Source organism: Aythya ferina (genome assembly GCF_964211825.1).
Source record: "Aythya ferina genome assembly, chromosome: 1".
NCBI lineage: Eukaryota > Metazoa > Chordata > Aves > Anseriformes > Anatidae > Aythya > Aythya ferina.
In genome coordinates, this window is record NC_140296.1 from 180,468,761 (window position 1) to 180,490,505 (window position 21,745).

Consider the following 21,745-nt stretch of genomic DNA (forward strand, 5'->3'; position numbering starts at 1 on the left):
CACCTCCCCTTAAAGATTACAGATCTACAGTGAAAATTGTCAGCTCTGTGCCAAAGAGTGAATGAAGTATCTTTGGCCTGAAAAAAAAAAAAAAAAAGAAAAACTATGCAAGTTTTCGGGGGGGGGGGGGGGGGTGTTTGTTTGTTTTTTGGTTTATAATGCCTGTGTTGTAACACTTGCAAATAAAAATTAGTGTTACTTACTTGAGTTGTCTGCTGATTCTGTTCTTTCTGAATTGCTTCTTTTGGGGGAGGGGGCAGAGGAAGGGAAATATTCCTAAGTATCTGTTTAGCTTTGGCAATATTACAGGCCTCAAGTTTTACTGGAAGTAATGTCAAGTGCTTATTGTTGCATGCAATAATGTTGATGCACTTAGGTGCAAAACAATGGGTCTAGTTCAAAGAGATACACAACTTCAAAAGCTTTTAACAAAAAGTAAATTCACACTAACTTCTGTCCACATTCATTGTTCACATTAATTTCTTGTTCACATAATTGAGGTTATTGCTGGAAACCATAGGTTATATTTTAAGACATGGGACAGGAAGTTTTGAATTCACAGATGAGCCGTGAGAATAGTTGGGTGCTGAGATATTGAAGTGCTTTGTGGCCCTCTGAGTACAGCAAATATACAACATCAGCATGAGATATATATTTGTTTGCTCCCTTATGGCTCTTGGGAATCTGATGCATCTAGGTGTTTCTGGTATGGGGTAGCCAAAGTTTAGTATATATACATGGACACAAATGGACAGTTGGAAAGAATCATATCACAGTGAGGTCAAGTGTAATGTACAGATGATGGAGGGGAGACAGATACTGCTGTGTGACTGTGATCAGGAGATAATTAGGAGCAATAAATAGTTCTTCTAAGAAACAAGGAAAGGATTTACGTTCCTGTGGATAATTCTTCTCATGGTAGCTGAAAGATGGGCAAACATATCGGAGCTTGAAAACAACTGTTGAGGAGGCTTCATTCTGTTACTGCCATAAGAAAAATTATTGGCAGTTGTCTTTTTTTTTTCCTTTTGTATTTTTTGGCTATTTTATCCTGGAGGTCCTTTTGTTCTATTTATCTTTGTAAGCTAAGAATAGAACCCAAAATCTTCTAAATACTTCGGGAATAAAAGTGCATACTTTGCAGATGAAACTTTGAACTCCAAGTATGAAAGTTGAAGTTCTGCTCTTAAGAGTAGAACTTCTTTGGTAAGAAAGCCTTTTTAAGTGCTCATTATAAAAACATAGTTTTCAGGAACAGTTAATTCTTTGCCAGAGACATGATAAAGAGGCAGTTAGGCAGCTCTGTTTGTCATGGCACTACCAGACTGTCTTACTTGGTTTTAACTCTTTGGATTATAACTACCAAATGAAGACAGTTTCATACTAGTAGACAAGTTTGGCTCCGTGTCATTATCAGTATGTCTGGGAAGCAAAAGCCCAAGTGTACCTTCAGGTTGTCTTTACCTTTGCATGTCTATGTTCAGCTTTGTATTTCATGTAGCTACTGAGACAATGACTCCAAGCTGAGTTTTCTTGGGAGTGGAGTTGTGTTCTAAGAACAGGTAGGCTGTGGAGAATGAGTAGGTTTGTACAGTAAAACAACGTAATAGGAATTGGTGAGCAGAAGTGGTCTGGGAGGTATGCAATGACATGACTGAGACATGACTGAATTAGCAATAGAGAAATTATTTGGTGAGCCATCCTCCTTGATAGGTGCAAACAACATTTTATTTATTTATTTATTTTTAATTCTTGGCATTTTTCCCTCGTATCTGGATAATTTTGCAATATTTACATGCAACCTTCCAACAAGTGTCTATACATATAAAGTGAATATGGTAATGTGTATCTATTTGTAGGTACCTATTATTTTATTTTTTTCAGTGGATTATACCACCTCATACATTAATCCTCATTGTGGTTGCATGTTATTGCACAGATAAATACTTTTGAGGAGTCTCATATATGACACGTGCATATTCTCATGAAATTCAAGAGTTGTGCCTGTTCTGCAGAGCTGTGTGCACCCATTTATGAATGCAGCCCTTTCCTGAATGATTTAGTGTGGGTTTTAACACCACTGTTACGTTCTTTTCAAGAGTTAGTAAAGGATTTGAAATACGGATACAAGTTGTTCATGTTGGCATAAAGGAGGATCTATGGAAGTCAATTTCATTAGAGCTATGTCTGCTAGTGACAGCAGACAGATACGGTTCTGGGGAGTTGTTAAAGAATATGAACAATACACCAGCTTCATTCTCTTGGAGGTGTCTTTTTCAAATTCCTGAGTGAACTAAGAGACGTTGTTTGTTCTTTATTTTTTTCTCTCTCCCCTCTTCTGTCTCTTACAGAATAACACACACTTGCAATCTTTTTGTCTGGCTTAAACCAAGCAGTAGAGGGCATCAAAAAGACAATTCTATCACTAACTTAATAGGGACACCTGAGAACCTGATGTATGGCAGTAGCAGTCAACCTTTTCCAAGACCCCCTAAACTCACCAGATATCATATATGCTTCTAGCACCCCCCAAAATTTTGAAATGTGCCTAGTGACCAAAAATTAGACACAAAGTAAAATGCTATTGGGGTTATCATTAAATCCTGCATCATCTTGCCTGTTGATAACCCTGGCTGGGTTAGCACCAAATTTAGCACCACATTCTGCCTCACATTTGGGAGAATGCCCCAAGCACTTACCTATGGGGTCACCTCAGTGCAGACCTTTTCACGCTAGCTGTTGAATGTAGGTCCTTGTGATTAAGTATGTCATAGTCAACCTGAAATATCAGGCAACTAAAGCCTGGTTTTGAATGTCAGCTTTTCCACTATAAAAGTTGTACCACAGGTGTCATTAGCTGACTGCTCAGTGAGTAGGGTCACACAGAGCAAGTGTATTCAGTGATTTCACTCAGATCAATCCTGCAAACAGCTTGATAAGTTGGAGAATACACTTGTGAAGCCTGGAACATCCACTTGCACATGTTGCAACTATTACCCTACTGCTCTGAAATGTCAAGGCCAAAAATGCCTACAGCGCGATACTTTTTGAGTCTGTTTTCACTCACTTCTTAAATAAATAAGCAGAATGGCTTAAGAATGGTACTTAACAAAATTAAGTGTACTACCAGAGAGGTCCCAGAAGTAGGTGTTAAATTGAAAACAAATCATCCAAGGATCATCAGTAATCCAGAAGGGAAGGGAAGGGAAAGAGGTGAAAGTACTGAAAATAAGGTGGTCATGTCTTTTTGTTTGTTTGTTTGTTTGTTTGTTTGTTTTTCCCTATTAACAAAATGATGGACAAATGAACTAATGAACTGCAGGGAACAAAATCTGAGCTGGGTCTAGTCTCAGATTGTGTGTTGCCACCCTCCGTTCACTGTTTAAATCATAAAAACCAGGTGGTTTTACTTCACACCTAGGGTCAGTGCCTGCTGCACTGTGCCACCACCGAGGAGCACTGCAGCATTTTCTGTTGCTGCGAGCAATCACAACAAAAAACAGATCAGAGTTTGCATTGCCTCCCCTCCTACACGTGAAAAGTGACCCAAATAAGAGGATGTATCTGCTACAGATTAAGCCCAGCATTGTTCATACTTGGCTTCAAGCCCAGCATTGTTGTAGGAAACTTTTGTACCCAGTTTATAAGACATTAGTCAAGCTTCATATATTTATTAATTTTTCATTTATATAAAACTAAATAAAAAGTAACATCTCACTGAAATAATAAAAATATTTATTGGTTGGCCTAGATGAGTTTTTCACATGAATCGAGTCTTGATTTATTTTCATGGTGAAAGGTTTGCAGCAGCCACCTGATGTTCTGCAGTCACCCAGCAGATGCCGTCTGTGGTACGCTGAGCACACGAGGACGAGGCAAGACCCTGGGAAATGCTGAGTGGAAAAAAAGAAGACTTGAACTGAAAGAGAAAATAGATGTTCTGACTTTTTTCAGGAAGGAATAAGCTGAGGAGGGGGCTGTAAGTCCAGGAATCTGCGTGGGAGTGGAAGACAATATGATCACAAAACTGGACAGAAGGAGGAGGCGCAGAGGAATTGTTTTAGAAAGATCATGAGGAGAGTGGGAAAAGGGAAGAAAGTGAAATGAGCTCAGAGAGGTAATGCCGAATCATGAAAGTAGTCTGGAATAATTTTGACACTATAAAAAAAGGTAGAAAACTTAAGAGATCTTGAGTTTAGGGATCAGTTTGCAACAATCAAAAAAATCAAGATGTGAGACAAGCAGAAGGTAGGTGATAAAGAAAGGTTCTTCAGCGGTGCTCTATGCTACTGCTGCTGCATTCTTGTGATGTAACTAAAATCAGATCAGTAACACCTGTACATTGATTAATAGATGTGCCCCATTTAAAATAAAAATAAAAATAAAATATCTGTAGAGTGATATTGGCCTATGTTCTATGTTGAAATTCGCAGTCTGAGGTTAATTTTATGACACTTCCTAGGAAGTGGCTCTGATTCTGAGGAATCTGGTCAGGAATATAACACAGGACTAGTGATAGAAGGCATTTGAAAAATGAGTAGATCCCATGTTTTCAAACAAGCAGGACACTAATTATTAAAATTTTCCAAAATCTAAAGGCATCCAGCCCTTGTACCAAATGTTCATGAAATGGTAACACTTGACTCCAGCAAAACAATAGCAAAAGTGTTACATGCCTTTTAGCTGTGAATTCAGGGTTTGAGAGTTTGTAAGATTTAAGTTGAAGAGGGGTTATTAGCCCAATCCCCTGCTCGCAGCAGGACAAATTTCAAGGCTATATCAAGTTGCTCAGGGTCTTCTCCTGTGATAGTCACAGACCCACCTATGCCAACAATGGGTGCAGTTTAATTCTTTGGATCTCACAGCCTGCTCTGATTTTAACCATCACATACCAGAAAAAGGTGCTGACCAGGTGTTATTTCTCCCTCTGGCTGAGGTCATTGCTCTTTTGTGTCTTCCTTAATTAAGCCCAAAGCCCCCAGTTAAGAGTTGCAGCTGGATCCTAGGACTCAGGAAGCATTCCCAAGTACCTGAAGCAAGGCCGCTTAGCTCCCAGGAGTTTTCTGATTAATTAACAATCTCTATTAATTATTGAACTATATTATATTAAGCTGCAGCACTTGATCCCTTATAGACTTTAGAGAATCTAACTGAGAAACCATACTTACAAATGTGTTTATGACTTCTGCCCAAGTCTGCATCTTATTAGACAGCAGAGAACCCGTATGGGAGAGAACTCCCATCTGAGGTTTTTCTGTTGTTTGGTACGTAAACTCTGACTAAAGCATTTCCCGTGGTTAGGGAATTCATTATATCTTATTTGCCCATGTGAATTTTCTCTGGCCTCTCAGAGACTGAGGCTCAGCAGAGGCTCAGCATTAGCAGACAAATCTTGTTTTGCAACTTTCAGAAAACTTGTAGGAACTTAGTATGTGTTAGAGCTCTCTTCTGTTGCCAAGTTTTGTTGAGGTTACAGGAGGAACTCCTCTGCCTCCCTGCCTTGCTCTCACACACACATTCCCACATGAAAAATGCACCCATGGCTCTGTCTATCTGAAGAGCCTTTCTAAAGCGCCTTGCCTGGCACATTAATGGGGTGCACACCCGTTTCAATCTGATACTAGTAAGCTTCAGAACAGGCTGAAAAAAAAACAACAAAACACGTTCAGCATTTTCTACCAGTGTGTTTTTGTGGACTGACTCTCTGTTCAGCATGCTGGTTATTTTGACACAATCTTTTTTCATATTTCAAATTCTGGACCTAAAAATTACATGTTCTGACAGCTAAGATTTAGGTGTTTGCACCTCTATGGGGTCCCCAGCTGCAAACAAACAAGTTAGATTATATAGGAATGTGACTCAATGGAAGCTGTTGGGGGCTTAGCTGTTGTTTCAGTTGGATGCAGGTCTTTGTCAAGGAAAACATGAAGAAGGACAAAAGAAGCCATAGTTTTCAAGTTTAACAAGCTTTTCCAGTTTAAACAAGCTGGGAGGCATTTTATAACAAATAATTCTGAAAGTGGATCCAGGACAGAATTTGGGATTAATCGGTAAGAATGAAATCAGTAAACAGTTCCTCAGTTCTTAGAAAACATTTTAATGACCTTCCAGAATGTGAAGCCAGAACACTGTGGGCAGAATGCAAACAGCATCTCTCTCATTCCAGGAATTCAATGCACATTTTTAAATCAGAAAATTCTCTATATGAAATGCATTCAGATGTTTTTAAGACTGCTTTTGTGCACTTGCATCGATTCCATTGCTTCATTTTTTGTTTTATATGTTGGCGGAATGATCTCTAAAACTGCATATTCCTTTACAGATTTCTTATTTACAACAAACAAATGGACCCTTGGCTCCTTCCAACTCAGTCATAATGTGCAACAGCACTAATATAAGCTGGAATCTTTTTTCTGTAATGCTTTCTTCCTCTCTAAAGGCATGATTTAGTATACTGCAGACTATGACTAGAAAGCAGAAACAGTTGACATGCCATTCTAGGCCTCTGTTGAATGCAATGGGGCATTGTCTAAATTCCTTGGGCATTCTGTTCCTCAGCTAGCATCCCATGTAAATTGGGTGTAATAGCAACATCACAGTGGTATTTTGAGACTTGGTTCATTTTAGCTGGTGAAGTTTGTTGAACTGTAAATTGTATAGCTGCAGCTGTTACTGTGCAAGAGGTCTTAGCAGTTTTTTTTTCTGATTTTTTATATATTTTCTTCTTTTTGGCATTCCGATACAAAACTGCCAAACAGAATCCGAGGTTTACATGTATGAGGCCTGTAATCATTCCATGAAGTTCAAGAAATCTGGCAGTGATCTGGAAAACTTAGGAGGTAATAAAAGGTTACCAGCAGGAATGCAGAGTTGCCTTGTATGGTAGCAGAGAGAAGAACCAGTGCATATTTCGATAATACAGTGCAGCTCTTGTCTTTGGGGTGGGCCTTGATTGTATAGCTCTGCCTGCATCTGAAATGCATGGCAGTGTAAACATTCCTCTAATAACACAGGGGTTCTCTTAAACATTTGTAAATAGTTCAGAAATTTTGAGAAACAGGGTGGAGCCTGGAGATTGCTAAAGAAAGAAGCATTATTCTCATGCTTGTTGCACTCGCTGTCCCAGCCCCAGCTCTGCTGTTAATGTAAACCCCTGCCACTTGCCTTCAGGCGCAGTTGTACAACGTGCATCTGGCCAGACTTGGACGGCACACACTGTTCCAGAGCTGTGCCGCATCCAAACCTGCCCCAATCCGATACCCTGCTCTGCAGATTTGTTTCCACTTAGAAAGAAAAGGAGCAGTACCAGCTGTGTGATTTGGAGGAGATACTGTTTTTTCACTGGTAGTACTTATGGTGGAAGAGGTAGAGGGAAAAAAAAAAAAAAAAAAAAAAGATTGTAGAACCAAATTCTGTAACATTTTTGCTGGCTTTGACTATGCCAGAAAAGCAGTTTTGTAGTATGATGTGTGAAGTCCACTGAGGATGGGAAATTCTGAACATCAGGCATATTTGCATTAGTTAATCAGTTCATTAGTTAATTAGCTACATTAGCATTAGTAATGAAATTCTGGGGAAAGATAATAATACCACACTTACTTTCACTGGTAGTTACAGAATTAATGGCATTCATGCAGGACCAGAACTTCTGAGGTATCATTCTGAGAATGGCTTTTCTTCCTTTCACTGCTAACCACGTATAGAAAACCATCAGCTTCTGTGGTCTCATTTTTTTTTAAATGAGGATGTCAGCCCTAATGCTTCTGGAATATTCCAGAATTGATTAAAAACTTTGAAACAATATGAAGGTGGAAAGAAGGAGTAGAAGTTCTTCTGTCTGTTTTCTCAATGTTCCAGTTTCATCCAACTCTGTGGAGTTTTTTCTTGACCAACATTACCTAACTCACATACCTGAACCTTGAGGCTCTCAATATACCCTGCCTCTCAGCTCCCGATGCTATGCATCTGAGTTCAGGTTGCAGTTTCTTGCATTTCAGAAATACCCTGGTGCCATCACTCCAGGTAACTTTCACTACTTAATTCAGATGATTGTACTTGCACCCCAGATTTACTCCAGCTATTTATTTATTTACCTTGTGACATTAAATATATATATCTATATCTTTTGATCCAAAATTATGCAGAATGGTCTTGTTGAGATTGTCTGCTTCTAAGTATTGTTTGCTGTAGTAACACCATTAGTGCTAATCACTCAGAGAAACTCTGCTGAGTGAGAGACCTCATTAGTGTAGGGAAATTTATCTACATGTTCTTCATCTTTCAAATCCATAACAACATGTTCCCACTGACACAAGTGCATGGGAACAGGGAAGGATGTGGAATTTAAGACTCCCATCTCAAAGGAGTCTGCCTCTGTTGGTAATACGTGGTGGTACACAGGTCTCAGTCCCATTAGCTGAGGTAACAGGAAAATGGAGCTCCAGGAGAAGGGCCCCCTAGAGAGTCCTGTAACAGGACAGGAATTAGAAACCTTTGAGGAGCGTCAAAACCCCACCCCAGTAGCTACCACACATCCTTCACTTCACGTGGCTAAGGATTAGGCGGTCATCCATAAACAAAGCAACAATGGATAGGGGTAATCCAATATCTATGAATTACTGGAATCTCCACTTCACATAAAGTGCACAAGAAATGCAAAGGTGTATCTTTTGTTTAAGCACTGTTCTTTTATACCAAGCCAGTGCCATCATTTCTGCTATTGTTAATATTGAACCCTACAAAAACAAGACTCAGAAGAAGAGCTGAACCTGGCCTGCTGCAAATGCATATTGTTGCACAAGTCTGCAGCCACTTTAACTGCACAATAATTCACAGGTTTAGGAAGAATTTATTTCTTTTGTGCTTAAATCAGAAAATGTCTGGGAGAAGAATTTGCTTTTCTAAGAACAAAAGGCCCAAAAGCCCATTTTCCAGAAGGTCTGCATGCAGCTGACTCTTTCTCTTGTGTTAAAACAAAGCTTGCTAGGTGCTCTTCATTATCGGGGCAGTGCAGCAGCTTGCTTACAGCATAACATGGAGGCTGCATGCACTCTGCACCTGGAAGAGTGGCATAAGACCATTTGGAGATAGGTGATGACGTTACAGGTTGCCAAGAGAAGCTGTGGATGCCCCATCACTGGAGGTGTTCAAGGTCAGGCTGGATGGAGCCTTGGCCAACATGATCTAGGGGGTGGCATCACACTAGGCAGGGTTGTTGGAGTTAGATGATCTTTAAGGTCCTTTCCAACCCAAGACATTCTACGAATTTATGATCTGGTGAATAATAGAGGAAGACTGTGCTGGGAAGAAGCCAGAAATGATTTCATGTTGCCTTTGGGTCCCCAAAATTAGCTGTCCATGAGTCTACCACACCACACTAGGTATTGACTTAGAAGGAGCTAAGAGAAGATGACCAAAGCAGAGTAAGTAAAAATTTAAAAAAAAAATCTGCTGAACAGAGTGGAAGATGAGGAGACAAGTGCTTTACTTCTCTCTCTGGTCATTTTTATTTAGCAGCCTAGGCATGCCCTGGCATTAGATTGACATTTGTATCTAAGCCCTCAGCAAAGTTAGTATTGTCACATACACATGACGAGTTAATTAAGAGGAAATTTCTATATTTTTCTGCAAATTTCTGAGGTCATGCTTTACATCATCTGCTCTGACATGTAGGCATGGAAGAAAACACCTGTAGACCTGTGTTTTGTTTCATTCTGCTTCTAAGACTCAAATGTACCAAATGCTGTATGTGATGGCTGCAGCCTATTTGCATCAGAAGGGGCATGAAAAAACAAATTTCTGAATTGCAGTGTTGAGAGTGGGCTGTAACCCTCCTCTCACTGCAAGAACTTCTTTCTCTCTGCTAGGCCACATGGGCTGGTGCTCCTTTGCAAGGCCAGAGCTGTATGCAGGGCTCATTAAGAAGAGTATACCACAAACTGGTCTTCTTTATAGATTTTTTTCTAATAATGGCAGAGCTCAGGTGATGGAAGGGTCCTGCAGGTAACTGCAGCAAGTCTCCTCTGCTCCCACTCTTTTGTTCAGAATGATGGTGATGGGTGTTAGACATCTGCTGGAGGTCCAAGCTCAGCTCTCTGCATCCTGGAGCAGGCTGTGAAACTGACAGATCTGCAGCATATCTAAGGCTTATCAGAGACACCAACATCCACATTTGACATATCGGGACAAGGTCTCCTCTTTAAACTAACAAATAATTTTTCTTAACAACAAATAGATCAAGGTGGCAAATTGCCTTCCCCTTTGTGCAAGAAAGTGATAGAAGCGTAGGAATTGGTCTATCCCGTGATAAACTTCTATATTTTCTGGTGCACTTATCCAACTTACTGACCAGTCAGCACCTGCCACTTTAAGCAGATATTTCTCTTCCCACCGTGGGTTGGAAACTAAAGATACAGGCCCCTGTCCTAGACAAGACTTTTCTCAGAAAGGAGCTATCTGCAGGGAGGCCCAACAAACTTTGTGAGTCATCCTGGACAAGCAGGACAGCTACGTTTATTGTGGCAACTAGAGTCAGTGAGGCAAATGTAAAGCTCTGTTGTATAAAAGTTGCAAATAAGTCAGTATGTAATACTGAGTGAAGTGTTTTCTTTCCTTTGTTTGGACTAGATCTGTAATAAGTCAAATAGTTTAATGAAAGTCAGAACAGAGCTGCTTAAGCCAACCTTCTTCCTTGGCCTAAAACAACAGTAAAGTAGGCGAGAGGAGTATTTTACTCTTTCAAGACATTTTGGAAATTAAACTGAGTAGCTAATAAGTCAAAATCTATTTTTCTGGAAATTTGTCACAAACACAGTATGTTTGTTTTGGCAGAATGATAACACACAATGCTCAATGCGTTCAAAACCAAGGCATGACATTATTAAGCTGCTTCTATTTTACAGTTGTGATATATACCCAGGCAGAGTTTAATATCCACCCAAGGGTACTGAGGGAACTGGCAGAGGAGCTGGCCAAGCCGCTGTCCATCATTTATCAACAGTCCTGGCTATCGGGGGAGGTCCCAATCGACTGGCGGCTAGCAAACGTGACGCCCATCTACAAGAAGGGCCGGAGGGCAGACCCAGGAAACTACAGGCCTGTCAGTTTGACCTCAGTGCCAGGAAAGCTCATGGAGCAGATCCTCCTGAGAGTCATCATGCAGCACTTGCAGGGGAAGCAGGCGATCAGGCCCAGTCAGCATGGCTTTATGAAAGGCAGGTCATGCCTGACGAACCTGATCTCCTTCTATGACAGAGTGACGCGCTGGGTGGATGAGGGAAAGGCTGTGGATGTGGTCTACCTTGACTTCAGCAAGGCTTTTGACACCGTCTCCCACAGCATTCTCCTCAAGAAACTGGCTGCTCTTGGCTTGGACTGGCGCACGCTTCGTTGGGTTAGAAACTGGCTGGATAGCCGGGCCCAAAGAGTCGTGGTGAATGGAGCCAAGTCCAGTTGGAGGCCAGTCACTAGTGGCGTCCCCCAGGGCTCGGTGCTGGGGCCGGTCCTCTTTAATATCTTCATCGATGATCTGGACGAGGGCATCGAGTGCACCCTCAGTAAGTTCGCAGATGACACCAAGTTAGGTGCGTGTGTCGATCTGCTTGAGGGTAGGAAAGCTCTGCAGGAGGATCTGGATAGGCTGGACCGATGGGCTGAGGTCAACTGCATGAAGTTTAACAAGGCCAAGTGCCGGGTCCTGCACCTGGGGCGCAATAACCCCAAGCAGAGCTACAGGCTGGGAGAGGAATGGTTGGAAAGCTGCCAGGCAGAGAAGGACCTGGGAGTGATGGTGGACAGTCGGCTGAATATGAGCCAGCAGTGTGCTCAGGTGGCCAAGAAGGCCAACGGCATCCTGGCTTGTATTAGGAACAGCGTGACCAGCAGGGCTAGGGAGGTGATCGTCCCCCTGTACTCAGCTCTGGTGAGGCCGCACCTCGAGTACTGTGTTCAGTTTTGGGCCCCTCGCTACAAGAAGGACATCGAGGTGCTTGAGCGGGTGCAGAGAAGGGCGACGAAGCTGGTGAGGGGCCTGGAGAACAAGTCCTACGAGGAGCGGCTGAGGGAGCTGGGCTTGTTCAGCCTGGAGAAGAGGAGGCTCAGGGGTGACCTTATTGCTCTTTACAGATACCTTAAAGGAGGCTGTAGAGAGGTGGGGGTTGGCCTGTTCTCCCACGTGCCTGGTGACAGGACGAGGGGGAATGGGCTTAAGTTGAGCCAGGGGAGTTTTAGGTTAGATGTTAGGAAGAACTTCTTTACAGAAAGGGTTGTGAGGCATTGGAACAGGCTGCCCAGGGAAGTGGTGGAGTCACCATCCCTGGAAGTCTTCAAAAGACGCTTAGATGTAGAGCTTAGGGATATGGTTTAGTGGAGGGCTGTTAGCGTTAGGTTGGAGGTTGGACTCGATGACCTTGAGGTCTCTTCCAACCTAGAAAATTCTGTGAAATTCTGTAAATATCTCAGACATGAAACACAATGTAGTTTTTGCAGGCCATTTACCTAGATTGCTGTGAAATAAAACTGTAAACCGTGTTAAAGACCGTGTGAAAAACACTTTTGTGCTGCTTAGACACAAGACTTCAGTGAAAGCAGTTTACTTGTCAGTTTACAGGCAAATTTAATGGACTCAAAAAGGTGCTCTGTGTTCATGCAATATCTTATTTTTTCCATGTGTACTTTATACCTTGCCAGGAAACAACCAGGCATTAATACTGCAATTAAATAGCAAAATGGGTAATGCTGGAGATTATGGGCAGCTAACTGATGTTCTCACTGGCCCTCTGAGTGTCTCTTCCCACGGACTGTAAAGGAAATTTGGACTCCTAAATTTACATGTCCTGAATTGCACCTGAAGTAGATGCCTAATATGGGTTTAGTAGATCATTAAGTAAATTTAATGATTGTATGTGAAATCTGTTCCTACTTCAGTGTCTGTGCTCAAAACATTTCTGTCTTTGTGAGAAGATCCCTGATGAGAATAACTTTCAGATGCTCAGCGTTCAGCCAAATGTGAGATGTCTGAGCTCTTTTCTACACCTTCACTTCCCTCTGTAAATACAGCAGCACAGATGGGTGATAAACAAATCCTTTCAAGTCTGGCCCTCACATTTCAAAGCTGCAACAGCCCATTAAAGCAATGATATCAATAGGAATTTTAAGTCCTAAACACCATTAGAGATTCAGTGTTTGATCCTGAAAACAGATGAGCTCTCTGGCCCTGCTCCAGCGAAACACTTAGAAAGATTTATGGCACTTTTCTTTCATTTAAGTATAAGCTTGCTATTAGATGCTTCACTGTATTGGGTGAAAACAGATGCTTACAGTGTAAGGTTCATTTCACCTAATCTCAGCCATTTAAAAGTAAGGTGTCAAACTGAAGCTAATCATCAAAGCTCAACTTGGTGTTAAGGAGAGAAGGTCATTATGTGCCATCTATTTTAGACCCTTATTTCTGAATGGACTGCAGTGCACCCCACATGTTGCTCTCATTCTCACCCTCGCATGATCTTTATGATATGATCTTCATGATATTTAGCTAAGAGTGGACACATGACTTGCAGAGAGTCAAAGTAAATCACGTTAATTACCTGTTCATTTCTGCAGGAGTTCTACTGACTTCAAGTTCATTGCACATTTTTAATGGATTACATTTAAAACATGAAATCTCATTAGATCAAAATGTTGATGTAATTTTCATACAAAGTTGAGACCTGCATATATTTGTTATCACATATAAATAGAAAGAGAATACAAAAGTTATCTGTCTCCGAAACTTTTTTTTTTTTTAATATTGCACACAATGCAGAAATACAAAGGGTGAGGTCACTTGGTTACCAAAATGTCAGAGGAAAAATTTATTTTCTTCCTATCTATTACTGCATCTGCAGAGTTCTGTCACACCCATAATAATAATAATAATAATAATAATAATAATAATGTTTCTGTCTGCCTCTTTGATAGAAAGAGTTCAGGAAGGGAGATGTAGCTGCATGCTGGCAGTGGAACTCTTATCTAGATACGGAGTGGCAGTTAAAAATGGATTAATAATTTGCTCAGTACTTCACTTTTCACATATTAAAATGTTTTCACAGCTAATTGGTCATAACTGAAACTAAAGATTCCCAAAAAGGCAGGCACCCAGTATTGTGGGAAACTCCATATTTGATGTTTACCAAAGACCTCCTTGTGTGGTCCTGAGATTTTCCAAAAAATCCTTAAAAAAGTGATAATATCTAATGTCTTTTTCTCTGGAAGAACACTCTGTACTGGAAGGAAGACACAGAAAGCTGTGGACAAATTAATCGTAAGAAAATAAGATGAGTAAAATGTGGATAAAAGATGTAAAATTTCACTTGGTGCATGGATATATTTGTAACTTCAATGCCATATCAACAAAATAAAATTTTTATCACAACCTTTACATAATATCTTTTTAAGGTACCCATAGCAATTTAACCGTAGGTTTCATCAGGCACAAGTGAGTACTTAAGTGCCTGTCAGTTGAACAACAGTGATTGTTTGGTCCTGGCTCATCACAAGGATGCCATCAAACTTGCTCAGCCAATCTTCATGGGTGATATTTTTACAAACCTGCTTTCCTTTGCTCTTGCAATGGGCTAGGAAGGAACATGTAACAGTCACTACCAGTTAGTCAATAGCTAGTAACATCTTGCAGTAAAGAAGATGAAAGAAGTTAGAACTGGGAACCTGAGAACCTGAAGAACTTCTGGATATTTCACCAATGAACTGGATTTTTTTGACAGGGAAAAGATAAGACTACAACTCCATATGTTTATTTATTTTTTTTTCCTGGAAAACAACTATATTATAGTGTAATTATGCCCTAGACTTTGAGCCATAATTTGATTAAATAGTATGAATACACAAGTTAGTCTGCTGAAGGAATGATTCATGCAGGGATAGTTACTTGAATGAGTAACTCCTACCTGAGGCTTCAAGAAGGAAATTGATTTGCATCCTCTAAATTTTTTTAATCATAGACTTCCTCATGCTGAATCAAGATGGAAAATTGAAGTGCCACTTACCTTTTCTTTCTTATGTTTTCCCAAAGCTAAGCATGGTGATATTTAAAATAAACTTCTAATTTGTGGTAAAATTGGGATGATTATTGTCCCAAATTTGGCATATGTTTTCACAAGTCATTGGGATTGACACATAATTCCTCTTAATACATGAATACAGTGTGTTTTATTTTGCTTCCATACTATTTACATCAGCTTTAGGACTTGCTTTAAATTACATGGCAATATGGTCATGATGAATCTACTAGTGCATCCTTGTTTTCAAGGGATAGCTCCTCTGATCATGTAGACATCTGACATGACCTTACATGGATATTTAGCATTTCTGAATTTAAGACCCTTTGTACATTTTAACTCATTCTTTGGACATCAATATAAACTGAATTTTCTCATTAAGAATAAATGATAAAATTGATGTATACCCATCAACTAACATACTGTGCTAATTATAAAAGGTGGTGAATTGCCTTGCAGTATGGTTGGCGTGCATGAACCCAGTGAGGTCACTGGGTTTCCTTGTGAATGCAGGAGTCAGTGTGGGATGCAGGTCTGGGACGTAAGTATCTGTTTGCCTAGGAAATGAATTTAAAATATTCCTGGGAGGGCTTTCAGGCTCTACCCAGATGAATGTGTTCCATCCTGAAGATGGATAATACTGATAACACACAGATGTTGTTTATTTGTAGAAACCCATTTCTTAGATTTTAGAACTATCAAGGGCATAAAGAGGAAAAAATATTTTCCAACATAGTGCAGCCTACCCTTGCTAAGGAAGCATTTGACCCCTTCCATAATGTTTGAACCAGTGACTCACGGATAGTCTAATGTGGCTAAAAATGTGCAGAATTGCTTTGTTTGTAGGACTATTGGATTCAGGGGAGAGAATTTGAAAGTTCTGCAGAAGTTCTCTGGAAAGTTCTTGCTAGACACAAAGACTAAATAACATCTAAGTGAACTTCCAACAGCTGGTGGGTTAGATCTTAAGCTGCTGTAGGTAAGTGTCACTCACAACATTACAGGCTTTGGACAGTTGTAGGTCACATCAAAAATAAAAAGTATTTAGTACAGCATACTGTCTCTGACAGCTACTAAAATCAATATCTAAAGAGTGCATGAACAAGGAAAACAGAAAATAGTTCACTGAAATGCATTTTCACATAAAATGAAACTCACTTTCCTGAGATGAGTAAGGGTGTGTTATTGGGCTGAGTGTTTGTTTTGCTTGTATTTGGCAGATTTAATGGTTTCTTACCCATGGACTTTTCTAGTTTCCTCATAATGTGTAAACATTTAGTGTTCACAGCATTCTGTGGCAAGTGGTTCTCAAGCTGAGCTAATTTGTGAAGAGTAAGAGTTGTGCTCTCCTTTGTTTCACACCTACCTCCCTAAACCTAGAGGCAAGAATACTGACAGCAGTGACAGTTTATCATGATTTCAGCAGGACCAGGGCAGTGATCTTCCCCCTGTACTCTGCTCTGGTGAGGCTGCACCTCAAGTACTGTGTTCAGCTTTGGGCCCCTCACTATAAGAAGGACATCAAGGCCCTTCCAGAGAAGGACTACAAAGCTGGTGAAGGGCCTGGAGCACAAGTCCTGTGAGGAACGGCTGAGGGAACTGGGGTTGTTTAGTCTGGAGAAGAGGAGGCTCAGGGGAGACCTCATTGTTCTCTGCAACTGCCTGAAAGGAAGCTGTGGGGAGCTGGGGGTTGCCTCTTCTCACAGGTAACTAGTGATAGGACCAGAGGGAAAGGCCTCAAGTTGTGCCAATGGAGATTCAGGTTGGAAATGAGGAGACATTTCTTCTCAGAAAGAGCAGTCAGGTATTGGGTCGGGTTGCTCAGGGAGGTGGTGGTGTCACCATCCCTGGGGGTGTTCAAGGAAAGGCTGGATGTGGTGCTTAGGGACATGGTTTAGTGGGTGACATTGGTGGTAGGGGGGATGGTTGGACCAGATGATCTTGGAGGTCTTTTCCAACTTTAATGATTCTATTATTCTATGATTCTATGATTTTTCACAGTGACCCTTCTCAAGAAAGTGCTAGGCTTTGCAGCTGATTTAGCTCTTGTGCTGGTGATCACTGTTTCATTTACAAGTGGAGCAGCCAGGGTTGGTTCCCAGCTCTCCTGCAGGCTGTCTCAGCGCTGTCTTGGGCACTGGCCATATATACATAACCAAGTGATGAAAGAACGGGCAGTTTATGTTTAATTTCCATGTTCATAAAAATAGTTTTTTTCCCCCATACTCTGCTTGTCTTATATTCAAAGACAGAATGATTTGTCTGGGATAATGTTTACTTTTATCTTAGCATTTGTAGTTCCCCAAATCCAGTGCAAGCTCAAATAAACTTTGAGGTTGACTTTAAAATAGTGACGTTTAAGAATTGAAAAAGAAATATCTGTCTTCTTTTTATTCTGTGTCTGGTTTCAAACTCTGAAGGTTTTTATGCACAGTTCTGTAAATTAGAATATTTTCTTATTAAGCAATATTTAAGACTCCTGAATATCACAAGAAAACAGGAAAAATAGCTATAAGACACTAAAAATCTTAACAGTAATAATAAAAATCATGAATACTACTAAGTTCACTTACTATATCTTTGCCCTGTGCCTAACACAACAGTCAACTGATACCAAGTACAATTTTATTTTACCATGTTGATGGCAGCTGGTCTCGGGAGCATTATGCTTCTGAGGAAAAGAAAGTGGAAAAGCAAAGTGCAGTTAAGTGTCTCACAAGTAATTTTCTTCTTGGTCTAGTTGAATTCATGATCATTTTACTTGCAACAGGAAATTCATGACCACATTATGAAATTCAATAACATTTGCTTTGGGAGTATTTCAGCTGAAGCCACATTAGAATTGTGATCTCAGTGTGTATCTCTTCATTATCAACATCACAGCAAAGATTTCAGGAATGTGCTCTATGTAAGTTCTTCAACATAAGCATTACTCTAAAATTTTAAAATCAAAAGTCAAAAAAAAAAAATGCAAGCTATATCTTTGAGCATGATTTGTGATTCAGAGATCCCCCTGTGGCTTCAGCAGACATGGAATTGATCTTTTAGGTCAAATCCTACATCTCTGGATTCAGATCCACAGTTACAGTTTTGCATCATTTCACCTTTCATTTATTAGATAAAAATATAGGGGTGAAAGAGATCTTAGCAGATCACTAACTCATTGTCTGCTATTCAAACTATTCCCAGTGGATGATGGTTTAACCTGCCCTTACAGATCCCAATGGAGAGGAATCATTTGATATAATTCATTGACCACACACTCCTAAGCAAAGATTAATTTTTGCTGGCAAACACTTTCAAACTGTAAAAGTATAAAAATCTTTGTAAGATCTGCTTAATGAAGAAACTGCATGAGGGTTTTCCTTGTGATGCCCTCATTCCTTCTAAACTGATCAAGCATTTGTGCTTTATTTATACCTAATAAAGATTTTTCCCTATCTCAAAGTTGAAGCCTTTTATTGTGCAAGAAAGCACTGATGTAAAAGAAGTATGGGATACTCTGCAACGTACCTCTTCAAGTATGTAGCTCAATGACCTCTAGTTTTCCAATTTTTCTTCCAAGTATACCCTTCCTTGACTGATGATCTTAATAAAACAACACATTTATGATCATCACACTGTGGTCATACAGAAATGCAGTCAGGAGGACAAGAAGCCCTTCCCTTTGGATGCAACATTCAGAGCCCACTTACTACCACCACCAGTGTTGGGTGCATCCCACATGCACTGAGCCTATCCCAGACCTGCTATAGTTTTCTTAAAGTTAAGAAAATCTAATGAAAGTTTCTTAAAATAAAGATGAAAAAAGCTTTCTTTTTGACTTCACTATTGGTGAAGTCATTTTACGTCATTCAAGTTAGCTCAGGTTCACTGAGCAGTAAGAGTTTTCAATGTATTTGAAACTTTTACTGAGCTAAGAGTTGAAGGGAAAAATATTTTGAAATAACCATCTTTGAAAGCCATGTAACAAATGCAGCTGTAGTGATGAATAATACTTGTTGGCATCCCCTGAACATATTGCAGATCATTGACCAGCCTCAGCAAAATGTTTACAGAGAGTCAGAACCAAGGAGTGAATTAGCATACCTTGTGCTGGTGAAGCCATTTTCTTTGAACATAATAAAAATTTTAAGGAACTGCATGAACTTTCGTTATCTGGATAAGAAACACTAACCAGTTAAATATTTGTGAATAGTTATTCTTAGCTTTTTATAATTTCTTTCAGCTCCACTGTCACTTGGCAATCTTTAGATGCATTTTAGATCTGTTGTCCAGATTGCTGCCCTTGAGTTACTTACCACAGTCCCTGCCTACCATCCAATTTTTTTTTTCTGTAATTTGCATGAGACTTTTTTTTTGTAATCTGGCAGGATGAACTCTGTCCAATAACAGATAATAAGGCATGTTGCAAAACTCTCTAATTTTTGTCCAGCAGGAGCTTAGCAGGATTATTTGAGGAACTTTAAGTGCTTTGTATGTTATGTGGTTATCGAGGTATCTGTTAGAGGGGAGCATTCTGAGCAAGAAATCTACTTTATTTATATTTAAATAGTTAGAATAGTTATGGCGTTAGTCTGCTAAGGTAAAATAATTCTTCAGACCAACTGGGATAATGTAACATGTAGCTATAGCCCGAGCAGCCAGCCAACCAGAGTGTGATCCTTTATCATAGTTTTGCATTGTTCTTCTAACTGCGTGATGCCAAAAAATAATAATAATAAAGAGAAATCCTTTGTTCCCTTTCACTGATCTAGAAGGTCACAAAACAGACAGTTCCTTCTTGATTACACTAAATAAATAAAAGCCTGATTCACAGAGGGGAAACAATCATCTGCCAACTGCCAAACCCTATAACGGGTAAATCTGCTTTTGCTTTGTGAGCCAGAGTGATGAGTCACTGAGTCTATGACTAATACCAGCAAGAATTAAAATGTACCCACTGAAATACCCTCCTTTTGTGCTACAGGAGGGTTACCCAACAGCAGACCCCGGTCCAACAGGTGTTGCTGGGGAGCAGGGACCCCCTGGCTGCTGCTGGCCAGAACTGAGGGACAGCTCCGCTGAGGTTACTGACATGCATTGACTGTATTCACAGGCACAATATCAGCGTGGGAGTTGAATAATTAGGTTCTTCATTTGGGAAATTAGCCACTGTGTAAATAAACACCCTTTTCTCCTCTGTCTCTCTGTTAGCTGCCTTCAGAACATGCCACAAACAGACGTTCCTCATGGAGCCCTGGAGAAACCCGCCTGGAAGATGAGAGGGGGGTATTGAACAGGAAAAACTGAGGAGGCTGGTGCAGGGAAAGAAGGGGTTTTGATATAAAGATTAATGTTTGAATATGGATCTTCTTTTTAACTTTTAACTTTGGGTTAGCCCTGAAGTAGTCTGACAATTGAACTCAGTGATCCTTGTGGGTGTTTTCCAACTCAGGATGTTCTGTTCTGTTCTGTTCTGTTCTGTTCTGTTCTATTCTATTCTATTCTATTCTGTTCTATTCTATTCCTGAGAAACCTACACTCCAAGAGGCTTTTGAAGGCTGGTTGGCATGAAGTGGTTGTTTAATATCTTGAAAATGATGTAAGGATAATGCATTAAAATTAAAAAAAAAAAAAAAAAAAAAAGAGAGAGAGAGAGAGAGAGAGAGAAAGAGTTGATCATTCATTTCTTTTCTTTAAATGGGTGAATTTGCTCATCCATTAAAGTCACTGATAAAATTCCTGGTGACAGAAACTGTGCCAGGATTTCACCAGATGTACTCATCCCCCAGTTGCCTATCTTAGTACCTCATCAAAATTATCTAATTCTCTAAGATTTATGTTTTTAAGTACAGGACTTACCAAGACACATCATAGCCCATTAGAACATTTTCTTCATCAAGATAAGGAAGACCTATGCCTTTTCTTATCTCACTATTGCTACATTTATTTCCTAGAACTAACTTGCCTGAATCCTCAACCCACATACTCTTAGTCGCCTGATAACACTCAGAAATTACATGGATAAAAACACCTAAACTGAAAAGTTTGTTAAGGATCAAAATAGTTGTCAATCCACATATAAACATGTACATCATCAGCCAGGCAGGTACCTTGAAGTATGGACCCTCTGCAGCAAAATCCATCATGGAACTGAGCCCCTAAATTTTATTTATTAAAAATTAAGAGAAAGCTTCACCCCAGATTCAGTTAATCCTCCTGTTATTTTATTTCAAATAATTTTGATGGGGATGTCCCAATCACAAAAAGAAGCAAAATAATGCTGTAGTAAAACACTCAGTCATGATCATGGAAGAATGTAAATACTTGCAGACCTTTTTAGACTCTGCATGGACCTACAAAGCAGAAAAGTGTCAACCTGCTTCCAACCAAAATAGTTTCAATTGTTATTTAAAACTCGTTGGAGAAGGTACATCCGTGTTCTCTACTGCACTGTAACTGAATGTCATAACCTTTGGAAAGTAAGGCTAACATCAGTGAATTTAGAAAATAGTATTCTATTTTTTACAAAATTTTATTTGGTTTTATGCTATACTTAATGTTATGCATTTTTTATTTTTCTGAAAAAAACAAGGCATTGCTTAATTTCAAATATTTAAAATGAATTCTATTTTTATTTGCCTTTATAAAAATGAATATATTAATGGTAGCAATTTATTCATTAAATTTTGTAATTCAGCCTTTGAACA